We start from the raw sequence: 13,250 nt of genomic DNA on the forward strand, positions 1-13,250 counted from the left end.
AAATAACTTTAATTATTTACAGAAATAATTTATAGAAATAACTATAGGTTAAATCATCCTTACATCCCTGAGATGCATCTCACTTGAAGATGGTGAATGATGTTTTTTATGTGCTGTTGAATTCAATTTTCTATATTATTGAGCAATTTTACATCTACTTTCACCCAGGAAATTGACTCATACTTCTCTTTTTTACTGTGTTCTTATCTGATTTTGGAATCAGAGCCACACTGTCCTCAAAAAAATGAGTTTAGAAGAATTTCTTCCTATTCTGTTTTTTGAAATAGTTTGGAAAAGAAAGGTATTATGTCTTATTTAAATGTTTGATAACATTCAGTGATGAAAGCATCAGGTCCTGGTTTTTCTTTGCTGGGAGACACTTTGTTCCTGATTCAATTTGTTATTTGTTCAGATGTTTTATTTTTTCATAATTCTATCTTGGTAGTTTTTATGTGTCCAGGAATTTATCAATTTTTTTCTATGTTTTGTAACTGCTGGCATATACAATCGACCATTGAATAATGTGGGAATTAGGAACCCTGATTTCCTGTGTTGTTGAAAATCCAAGTATAACTTTTGAGTCCCCAAAATGTTAACTGGTAATAGGCTAATGTTGACCAGAAGCCTTAGTGATAACATAAAGAGTTGATCAACACGTATTTTTGTACAATCTGTGTATTATACACTATACTCCTACAATAAAGTAAGCTAGAGAAAAAATATTAAGGAAATCATAAGAAAGAGAAAATACATTTACTATTCTTAAAGTAAAAGTGGACCATCATATATGTCTTAATTCATATCATTCTCAGGATTCTCAGGGGTAGGTTCAATTCCTACAGTTCTAGAAATAAGAGAATTTTAACCTTTATTATTTACTCTATCAAAGTAATTGTTTTGTCAGACATATTTCTTATGTTTGGGGTGGGATGCTGGAAATTAGGACAGGCATTGAGATATATCATATGCAGAATGCTAGTGTAAGTGGTAGGAAGTTTTTCATAGAAGATGTATGAGTTGGTCATAGCAGAATTGAGGGTATGCTGTTCAAATTCATTAAAATAGGGTGGTTAAAAGAAGGGTTTTGGTAATGAAATTTGTGGTATAGAGCTCTGGTAAATATATAGCGTGTAGCGTTCCTAGGAAAATAATAGCAGTTAGGGTATTTATTATGGTACCATTCATGTATTCTGCTGTAAAGAAGAGGGCAAATGAGCCTGCAGCATATTCAGTGTTGAAGCCTGAGACAAACTCTGACGCTCCCTCTGTTAGATCAAAAGGGCTCAGTTACTTTCTGACAGTATGGAGATAAATTCTATTATAGCTAGGGGCCATGATCGTAAGAGCAGTCATAGGAATTCTTGCATTGTGATGAGTGTATGCAAGTTAAATGAGCCACTTATCAGTAGGACTGATAGAAGGATAATGGTTGGGGCAACCTTATATGAAATTGTCTGGGCCATGGCTCTTAATACACCAATTAGTGTATATTTTGAATTAGATGCTCATCCTGATCATAGAATAGAGTAGACGGTTAGACTTGATGTGGCTAGTATAAATAGGAGACCTATATTAAAGTTAATTAGAGGATCTGGTATATGGAGGGGGGTTTATAAGAGGAGAGTGATGGAAAGGGCTAGGGTTGGAGAAATAATATAAAAGGTAATACAGATGTTGAGAGCTGTAAAGTTTCTTTGGTGAAAAGTTTTATTGTGTCAGCAAATGGTTGAAGCAGCCCATAGGGACCTACAATGTGGGTCCTTTGCATAGTTGTATATAGCCTAAAATTTTTTGTTCGATGAGTGTAAGGAATGCTATAGCGATAAGAGTGGGAATAATGAGTAGGAGAAGATTAATTATAGGTATGTAGTTAAGAAGAGGAGTTGAACCTCTGATTATAAAGTTTTAAGATTTATGCAATTGCCGGGCTCTGCCATCTTAACAAACCCTGTTCTTGAGTAGTGTGTGTGTCATGATTTGTTAGATTGAGAGCATCATCTATGGAGTGAGAGGGCTTTATGAAGTGGGTTCTATTTCTCTTGTCTTTCATACTAGGAGAAATGTTAAATAGATAGAAACCAACCTGGATTACTCCGGTCTGAACTCAGATCACTTAGGACTTTAATCATTGAACAAATGAACACTTAATAGTGGCTACACCGTTAGGATGTCCTGATCCAACATCCAGGTCATAAACCCTATTGTCGATATGAACTCTAGAATAGAATTGTGCTATTATCCCTAGGGTAACTTATTCCATTGATCAAATTATTGGGTAAATGGGTATTAACTCGCTTAGACTAGTGGTCTTAGTTTAGGTTGTTCAGAGGTTGAATTATGCTCTGAAGTCACCCCAACCAAAATTTTTAGTGCAGGGATTATAGGCTAGGGCCTTTAGGCTTGCTTGAGTTTTTATTTGCATTAATGAATTAAAGCTCCATAGGGTGTTCTCATCTTATCTGTTTATATCCGCCTCTTCACGGACAGGTCAATTTCACTGATTAAAAATAAGAGACAGCTGAACCTTCCTGTGGCCATTCATACAAGTCTCTCTTTAGGGAACAAGTGATTATGCTACCTTTGCATGGTCAGGATACTGCGGCCATTGAACATATGTCACTGGGCAGGCAGTGACTCTAATACTGGTAATGCTAGAGTGATGTTTTTAGTAAACAGGCAGGGTATGATTTGCCGAGTTCCTTTTACTTTTTGTAATATCTTCTTAGAGTATACCTGTGTCGGGTTAACATTATCAATAATAGGGTGCTTATTGTATCATTTATTAGTATTAGGATGTTAACTGTCAGTGGGTTATTCCAGTCTGATGTAAGCTTAAGCAATGGTGAATATCTTCATGTTACTTATACTAACATTATTGTTTCTATTAGATAATAGATTAGCCCAATGTGATGTTAGGAGTTCAGTAGAGTAATTAGAATTTTAAAAGTTAGATATTGAGCTTAAATACTTTCCTCATTGGTGGCTGCTTTTGGGCCAACTATGGTAGTAATATTTTTTACTCTCTGTAGGAAGGTTGTTGCCTGGGATCTAAAGAGCTGTTCCTCTTTAGACTAACAGTTGAACTTACAGGGAGATTAAGTAATTCTGTGGGTAGTTTAAAGTTGAACTAAGATTCTATGTTGCACAACCACCTATCACCAGGTTTGGTAGACTTGTCACCACTACACATAAATCTTCCCAATATTTTGCCACATAGGAGAGTGTGCTCTTTCAGCTGTTCTTGGGTAGCTCGTCTGGTTTCAGGGAACTTGACTATAGTTCTCTGTGTAAAGCTATTTCTGGTTAATGTATTATGCAGAAGGTATAGGGTTTATATTTGCATTTTAGTGCTTGAGACAGTTCTTTCATCTTTCCCTTATGGTACTTATGTCTATTGCGCCAGGATAAAAATTTCTATCGTCTGTACCTTTGTCTAAGGTAAATGGTTTGATTAAGATATTTTGGTAATATTTTTAGCTAGGTTTGGGGCTAGAGTTGGCTCAAAGTGATCAGGTCATGATTTGTTAATGCTCATTTTGTATAGTATCTTGCAAGTGTTTTCTGGATTTCTTGTATCTGACTGTCTACCTCTCTAGCAAGTTTAGGAAAATTTATTGAATTATTCCCTCAAATATGTTTTCCAGGTTGCTTTCTTTTTCTTTGTATCTCCCAGGAATGCCAACAATTAAAGGTTTTGTCACTTTACATAATCCCATATTTCTCAAAAACTCTCCTTATTTTCCCATAGTTATTATTATTTTTTTACTTTTTACTGACTGTGTTTGTTCAAAAGACTGGTCTTCAAGCTCTGAGATTCTTTCTTCTGCTTGGTCTAATCTATTGATAAAACTTTCAATTATATTTTGAAATTCCTTAAATGAATGTTTGAATTTCAGAAGTTCTGATTTCTTTTTATGGTATTTATCTCTTCCTTCATTCCCTAAATTGCTTTAGAAGTTTCTATCTGTTGACTTTCTTTTTTGTTGTTGTTGTTTTTAGGAGTCTCTTTTTTAAAAATTATTTATTATTATTATTATACTTTAAGTTCTAGGGCACATGTGCATAACGTGCAGGTTTGTTACATATGTATACTTGTGCCATGTTGGTGTGCTGCACCCATCAACTCGTCAGCACCCATCAACTCGTCATTTACATCAGGCATAACTCCCAATGCAATCCCTCCCCCCTCCCCCCTCCCCATGATCTATCTGTTGACTTTCAACCTTGTCTTGGATCTTATTGAGCTTCCTCACAAGCCACACTTCGAATTATTTACCTGTCATTTCTGAGTTTCCATTTTGGTTAGAACCATTGACGGAGAACTAGTGTGATCCTTTGGTGGTGTCATTTCATTCAGCTTTTTTGTTGTGCCAGAGTTCCTATTCTAGTCTCTTCTCATATGGAGACACTGGCACTTCTAATGTTTGCAGTTACTTTCTTGAGGGTAGGAATTTTTATTTTTCTTTATCTAAAGTATTATTGTGTTTTTCTTCTTTCCCTTTCCCTTTCTTTCCCTCCCTAGGTGTTGTGACCAAAGAGAATTCCGAGTAGGGTATTTTGGTTTTGCTTGTATAGCCTTATGCACTTCTCTTAGCAGGTTTTATATTGGGCTTTGTGGTTTTACTTGTAAGTAAGCAGATAGTGCTTATGGGTAAGAGCCAGCTGAAGCTGATGTGTCTGAGTATATACTTGAATGTTTTTTTACTTGGAGAAGATCTCTGTTACCTCAGGCAATGGTCTGACTCATGAAGTTCACAGTGGTCTGAGCTTCCTTCTCAGGCCCAGGGAAGTAGGGGAAATATGGAAAGGGCTCTGCAAGACAAGTCTGCCTATAGGTGCCCTGATGGCAGGCACAATCACCAGCACCAAAGGAGAATCCAGTGAGCAGTCACCAAGCTCCGAGAGGTATGCCTAGGAATGGAGCCAGGAAATCTCAGCCCCAATTTCTCTGCTTGGTGTGAGGGGCAGCCTAAACTTCAAATCCAGGACGGTGAATGTTTCAGATGCCTTGAGGTCTGCCTGGGTGTGGAGTGAAGAAGGCCCCCACCCCCAACCTCTGCACTAGGATCTCTACCAGGAATAGTGGAACTGCTCAGGCTGCTGTTCTAGGTTAACAGATGCTCTAAATTCCTGGAGATTTGCATGGGTGTTAAGCAGAGATGGTCCCACTGCACCAAAATCTCTGCACAGGAGGGGTAGGTGACTCAGACTGCTAAACCAGGCAAGCAAGCACTCTGAATGCCTGAAAATCTGCCTGCCTTTCTGATTTCCCTGAGCACTCAACTCGAGGCCTCACAATTGCTGGCTATTAATCCCTTAACACACAGTAATGCTTTCTGTACCAGGCTGCCTCTGCTGGTAGATAGGAGAGGGGTAGCATCAGTGATTTAAGACTGTTTTTACTGTCTCTTCAGTGCATCTTTCAGTGATATAAAGTTAAAACTAGATACTCTGAATACTCACCTGATTTTTGGTTCCTATGAAGGCATTTTTTTTGTGTACAGATAATTGTTAAATTGGTGTCCTTGCTGGAGGGATGATCAGTGGGGCCTTCTATTCCGCCATCTTGCTCCACCCCAAAAAGCTCATTATATATCTTATTTTTTTTTACATGACTGGTAATTTTTGATGCCAGATGTTACTATTTTAGATTGTTTGATGCTTGATATTTTTGTATTTCTAGACCTTTGTTCTGTGATGCAGTTAAGTCACTTGAAAACAATTTGATCCTTTCGTTTGGTGCATCTAGAGCACTTTGCAGCCTAGGGCTAATTATTTCCCATTACTGAGGTGAAATCCTTCTGTTTGCTCTACCCAATGTCTTGTAGATATTAAGGTTTAGCTGGCAGCAAGAGTCACTATCGTGGGGCCTATGTGAATGCAGAGAATTCAAATCCTCTGGAAGTTGTTTCTAATGTCTTGGATAGTTTCCTCACAGTCACATACTCATTTGAATATGTGAGGGCAGCTGTCTCTTCTCCAGAACTGCATTCTGTAAACACTGGTTGCCTTAATTAACCTGGATTCTCAGATCTTTCTTCTCAACTCAGGGAATTAACTGGGTTCTATCTGGGCTCCCTCTACTTGTGGTTGGGAAACTGTCCCAAGGAAGTAAGCTAAGACAATATTATTTGTTTGCACTCTCTCAAGGTTTACTGTCTTTGATTGCCGATATTCAACACCTAAAAATTTCTCATTTCATATATTTTGTCTTTATTTGTTGGCTCAGATGGGAGGAGAAATATGGTTCTATTATTTCAATGTATTTGGAAGCAAATATCTTGTGGACAGGTTAAAACGAATTAGCAATAAAAAAGTCTTGGCATCTGGGAATGTCAGAGTTCATTCAATAATTTGCCCTTTAAAGCTGGAATTTGATTCCAGAGTCAAAGGTCTATATACTCACTGAACACCATTTTACTATTTTGTAAATAGATTTCATGTTGTTAGTATAGCCAATCCACCATAGATATTAAATTTATAGACATTCCTTAATGCAACTTCAATAAAGTTTAGGTTTTAAACTTCAGCGATTTTCAAAGCAAAAAAAGCACCCCAGAAAATGTTTGCTGCTTTTTGCCATCTGTCTTTTCACACAATATTATTCATTCACAGGGTGGGAGAGTTTACCATTATTTCCTTTGACATCTGGTCACATAATTTAGTTCTACAAATGGAAATCAAAATTCAGAAATGAGTCTGTTATCTAAATTATTCTGCCTTCAGATCCTCTGTACCCTCAAAACTAAATGGAATCTAAAATGTATGTGTGACATATTCATAAATATAAAGCAGAATGTTTGAGAGGCTTTCATCAAAATAGTTAAAATTATTGCCTTATAATTTCTAGCTTTATTCCTCAATGTATGGTACTGCTTCAGGTGTTGTGAGAATATTAAAAATAGCTCATGAGGGAAAATATATATATAAGGAGAAATACTACATGCTTACTGCTGAAGAAATGTTGATTAAGGAATCTCTTGAGTATGCTAAGAACTGGGCAAAGAATGAAGTCAGTGAAGTAGAGTTTCATATAGGGTTGATTATTATAATTTTTTTCTTAACCAAATTGTTGCAACTTGATTTAGAAAAATAGAGAGCATTCCAGACATTGGCAATAACATGAATAAAGGCATGGTGGCAGGAGGGAACAAGATGTATGGAAAAGAAGTGTGATTTGGCTGAAGAGAGAAAGAAATTAGAAATACATTTTTGAAAAATATGTGAATTGGAAAACAAATCTATGGAGAATTTTGTATTTAGTCTAAAGGCTTAAGCATAGATAACTTTCATTTCCAGAAAGTAAAGTGAAATAGATGAACTTACCAATTCTTACTCTGAAAACAATAAGCACAGAAACCTCGATTAAAAATAACATGTACCCTTCTGATTTGGCACAAGATGGCATAGATTCATTTCTTCCAGCTTCTCTTCACTTAGTACAAGTAAAAAGCCTAAAGATAACATAATAGATAGTCATAGAATAACCTGAATGAATGAAAGGGGAAGCTGACTGCCTGGGGGACCCCAAGGCTTGAGTGAAAGCACAGCAACTCAGTGTCTCCTCACCACCTTCTCAGAGCCAGAAGCAACATCAGGCCCAAAGTCTCTCAACCCTCCAAGAGACAGGAAGCATAGCAGGCCCAGCGTCTTCATACTGCTGGCACTGAACAGCCTAAAAAGCAGGACCTTGGAAGCTCTCTTTTTTTATTTAGATCCGGCTACTCCTAACCTCTCTACCTTGCAGCACCCAGTGGCCTAGAGTAGCACAGTCTGCCCCTGCATTCAACACCAGGAGAAGTCAATAGGGAACTTCACCAGTAACGGGTGGGTGGGCGGGGCTGACTGACAATATTTTCTATGTGTTTTATGGTGACCTAGGGACACCAGGCCTAGGAAAGCACATTTAAAGAAGAATTAACACCATCTTTTACACAACCTCTTTCGGGAAACAAAAGAGGATGGGAGAGTTTCTAACTCAATTTATGAGATCAGCACTATTCCCTTACCAAAATAAGACACCAGCAATACAAAAAAATAAAAACAAAATACAAAATAAAACTTCAATCTCTCTCACGAACATAGACTCAAAATACCTCAACAAAATATGAACAAAGTATTGTGTAAAAGTGGTGTGAATTCTTCTTTAAATGTTTGGTACAATTCTCCAGTGAAACCATCTGGGCCTAGAGAAATCTTTCTTGGAAACTTTTTAACTACACATGCAATTACTTTAAAGGTAATGGGGCTATTCAGATTATTCATTTGTCTTGTTGAATTTGTTAGCTTGCAGTGTTGAGGAACTGGCTCATTTCTTCTAAATTGTTAAATTTATGATTCTAAAGGTGCTCATAGTATTGCCTTATTATCTTTTAAATGGCTGCAGGATTTGTAGTGATATCTACTATTTTATTCCTTGTATTGCTAATTTGTGTCTTCTGAGTTTTTTTCAATCTTGTTAAAATGTTTATCAACAAGTATTTAAGTAAAACCAGATTTCTTTGTTGGTTCCTCTGTCAATCTCCTATTTTTAATGTAATTGATGTCTGTACTTATCTTGATTATTTCCTTCCTTCTGCATGCTTAATTCTACTTTGCTTTTTCTATTTTTGGTAGTGGCTGAGATAAATGTGATGTAGGGTCTCAAATAAAAAAAATCTCAGCCACTACCAAAAAAAAAAAAAAAACAAACAAAACAAAAAGCAAAGTAGACTTAAGCCATAATATAACATGTTTTAAAATCCAGAAGTCAGTAAAATGAAAAAAAAGTTAATATTTTCAACAGTAGTGAAATGAGGTGTGCAGTATAATCTGAATGATCTGAACAAATACTCTGACAAACAGATCAATTATATATTCTTTTCCCCAAATCTGCTGTAAAAGTGAATGTTTTATTTAGTTATCTTGATTTCTTTAAATTCTCCACCATATATCTATAGCATTGATAACTTTGAAGACTTAAAATAATTCAAAGACAGATATTATTTAAACATAATATATAATGAGAAAAAGAAAAAACTGAGACAAGTAAATAGAGAAGACGAAAGAATACCCCATGGTGTTTGCACCAAAAATAGTAGAGAAGATTATAAGGCCAAACAAATGATCAAAAATGCAAAACTCAACAAGCCTAAGTAAGAATAGGACTGATAAGGAAACATAGGAGCACAAAACATAAGGCAAAAATGAAATTCAGTTTATATAAGAAAATATTTGATGAAGATGAGTTTTAAAAATTATGAGGACGAGGAAGACTTATTCAAGGATGAGGGTAAGACAGTGCAATCTAGTAGTACTAATGCTTGTGAGGACTAGACTCATGATTCATCATTTACTAGATGTGAGAAGTAGGGCAATTTACCTATCTTCATAAATCTGGTCACATCCTTGTATGATTCACCATACATATTGAGCATCTATGAAATTAGCTTTACAATTCTCTAAATTTTTTTCTTACTGTTTTAAAGATCCTTATCCAATACTGTTCCATAATTACTATATAAAGGATCTCATTTTCTGACATTAATCTAATACCTTCTAATTTTCTTGTTCAATTTGTTCTACTATGGCCATTTCATATGCAAAAAAAAAAAAATGGGGCTCAGGGAAACTCAGTGAGTTGTCTGAAGTTACACAGATGGTACATGGTCAAACTGTGTAGGTAATTATTACTTGATGAGAAAGTAAATTCAAGAAAGCAGGGAATTAGAATTCCTCAAAACCTTACACGTTCAACTATGTTCAGATAATCGGAAAAAGCAGCACATCTATAAAGGGTTAAAATGTCAAACTTGATTCATAAAAAAATATATATTTCCTGTTACCTAGACAGCCCAAGTTCAGCAAGCCTGAATTTCTTTTGTTAGTGGTTGTTGAGAAATGCCTTAACTATTGGTCAATTAAAAACTGTAAACCTATAAAAGGATATAAGGCACCTGTTAAGACTAGAACTGTGTTGGCTTTCTGAGTTAGTTCACTTAAAATTGTATGAGTTCAATGTATTTTCAGTTAGAGGATGTGGTATTATGACTGGTCCTATCAGTGTTAACTGAGGAGTTATTTTCTTCAAATTACACATAGGAAAGGATTTGAGCATGTAGCAATTTAAAATAAGTCTTAGAATGCAACTTAGATGTGCACAAAGACCAAATTTCTGTAACTGATATTATTTTTCAACTTGTGCCTTTGATTTGCTCTATGGCTTTATATTTAATCTTGTTAATTCAGGGTAAATAAAATCAGGTAACTTAAGATTTTCTCATTTGTTTCAGGGTAAATCCATTATATTTGTGGTTTCCCTTACCTTTCCTCTAGATATACATTCTATTAGCCTAATTTCTTCAGACATTTCTCTTTTAAAAATTAAAAGCTGGCCAGGCATGGTGGCTCATGCCTGTAATTCTAGCAGTTTGGGAGGCCAAGGTGGGTAGATCACCTGAGGTCAGGAGTTTGAGACCAGCCTGACCAACATGGTGAAACCTCGTCTCTACTAAAAATACAAAAATTAGCCGGGCATGGTGGCAGGCACCTGTAATCCCAGCTACTCAGGAGGCTGAAGCAGGAGAATCACTGGAACCCAGGAGGCAGAGGTTGCAGTGAGCCAAGATCGCACCATTGCACTCCAGGCTTGGCAATAAGAGGGAAAGGAAAGGGAAGGGAAGGGAAGGGAAGGGAAGGGAAGGGAAGGGAAGGGAAGAAGGGAAGGGAAGAAGGGAAGGGAAGGGAAGAAAGATCAAAAGCCAGTCATTTTGAGATTCATATAAGTTTCCATCTCTCTTATGAACTTCAAATCCCATTTTGAAATCTATGTTGAGATTCAAAAGCTGAGAATTGAATCTTTCCTTTCTCTTTGAATTTCTATCATTATAACTGTACCCTCAAGGTAGTGAATATAGAAAGATGTACGTACAACAGCATGAATGAGATAAAGTAGAAATAGCAAAAAGTAACAGCAAGCATATTGTCATATTTTACAAATTTATCAAATAAAATTAAAATATCTGCCTCATGTCTTTTCAACCAACAAGGTATTCTAGATATAAACTTGAACAAGAAGATCAGGCTTTTCTTGCACTCAGACCTTCCCAACTAGCAGAGCACACTGGTGTGCTGCTGATGGTTTACAGGTTTGTTGAGGTATTGCACCCCTAAGCCCAGGGAGCTTCTGGCCATTAGCAGCTACTCAAACATCTTATTAAATAAAAAAGATAGGGAGCATCATCCCAAACTATCTTTTTTTCTATTCCTCTATTTAATCATTATTGATAAATAAATTTCTATAGCAGCAAGCCTAGTCAGACCAGAGTAAGATGCGATATGAAAAGTATAAACCAATGAATAGGGAAGATAAACCAAGTTAAACTCAAACAAAAGAAAGGTGGTGCAGGTGAGGGTTGAAATCAGCCACAGCATCCCCATTTCAGAGACAGGACTCTAAACTTTGAAATTCTTGGAAATAGCGGTGGAATTTAGAGTAACAGGAAAGAAGTCAGGGGAGCAGTTCATCAGGCTCAGTTATTAGAATTTGGGTGTGATTTGAGAGTAGGACCAATAGTAAGGTGAATGTTCCTGATATACTAAATTATTGGACTAAAATTCTTCAGATTTTCTTGCTTTCATAAAATGGTCCTTGATTCCAGAGTAGAGATGGATTTCATCAAGATTTAGTATTAGGGAGCAAGGTACACTGTTATATGCTAGGGGAACTAATCCAAACAAAAATTCCTCAATATTGAGAAAAAGTGGCTTTTCCTATCCTAGGGATATGTGATTACGCATGACTTCCAAATTAGGAATCAAGTCTGGAAGGGCTGAAGACCCAGAGACTGTTATCTCTTACTAACGAGATCTCTGCTGTCTTAGTCTATTTAAGCTGTTATAACTAAGTGCCATAAACTGTGTAACTTGTAAAAAACAGAAATTTGATTTTCAGAGTTCTGGAGGCTGAGAAGTCCAAGGTCAAGACAGATTTTGTGTTTTGTGAGAGACTGCCTTCGGGATCATAGATGACATCTTTTTGCTTTGTCCTCACATGGTGGAAGGGGTGAGGAGTTTTTCTCATTCTCTCCTAATAAGGGCACTAATCTCATTCATGTGGGCTCTGCCCCCATGATATAATCACATTCAAAGACCACTAACTCCTAATACCATCACCCTGGGGGGTAGGATTTCAACAAATAAATTTTTGGAAGGGTGAGAAACATTCATATCATAGCATCTACTAATGCATTTTAAATATTCTCTTTGTTTCCTTACAAATCAAAAATAAAGTGAAACAATACTTGAGAGTAAAACATACAATATTTCTCTGATACCCGTCGCATGAAAAAAGCTTGTAATACCAAAATTATGCAGGCCAAACACCAAACCTCATCTTTATCCTCACAACTAATCACCCCAAATGCCAAGATTCCTAGGCTTTCTACTCTCTTCAATGCTCTGTATTTCCCTGCCTATGACTGAAGCAACCACCCCCCTTTCCAAAATCCTTTTAATAAACTCTCCGTAAATATTTCTTGTTCCATATTTAGCCAACCACCCTATATACTACTCAGAATACAGCTGAGCACTGCAAAACAAAAATGTTCCACCATCTTCTTATCTTAACTGAATCCTAGCTCTCCTCTGAGATCACTTCCCCTACAATATTCTAAAGTGATGCTTTTAATTTTCTGACAACACAGTTTGTTGCTGTTCTTGTTGTTTCACCTTAAATGTTTTGCCTTCATCCTGGATGACTCTCATACCTACAGGAATCATCTATGTAATAATACCAAGACCTCTCATTTCTTCAACTAATACTGATATATTTTTTTCCTCAACACCATGTGAGTCAGTTATTTTCACAATGATTACTTGAACCTCACCATTATTCACAGCTGCTCTAACACAAGTATTATTAACCCAAGTCTTGTCTTTTCTGATTTCAATCTGCTATCCTTCCAGCTTGCCTGTTTGACTGTTTCCCTTGAGATCATATCTCAGGATCATGGAGACTTCTGGTATATTTCTTTTTATACTTTTTTCTCATTCACTCAGTACTTCCTTTTGTAACTTGGCTGTTTATCCAGCATAGATTTTATATATAGCATAAAGAGTAGCTTATTAGTAGTATTAAAATTGCCCAGCATTTCAATAATATCCAGCCAATTATTTCCAATGTAAGTTAATACTTACTAGCTTTATGTAAGACTTCAAGACTACTCTGTATCCTTACTATGGTTCACTACTCAAGTGACTGTATTGAAACT

The 13,250-nt window shown here is 36.3% G+C and overlaps 1 pseudogene; it reads right to left on the reverse strand.

Moving 5' to 3' along the window:
• Positions 1-875: 875 nt before the first annotated feature.
• On the reverse strand, positions 876-12,744 carry LOC112615246 (annotated as a pseudogene).
• Positions 12,745-13,250: the final 506 nt, after the last annotated feature.

This window comes from Theropithecus gelada, chromosome X, assembly GCF_003255815.1.
Source record: "Theropithecus gelada isolate Dixy chromosome X, Tgel_1.0, whole genome shotgun sequence".
Taxonomy (NCBI): domain Eukaryota; kingdom Metazoa; phylum Chordata; class Mammalia; order Primates; family Cercopithecidae; genus Theropithecus; species Theropithecus gelada.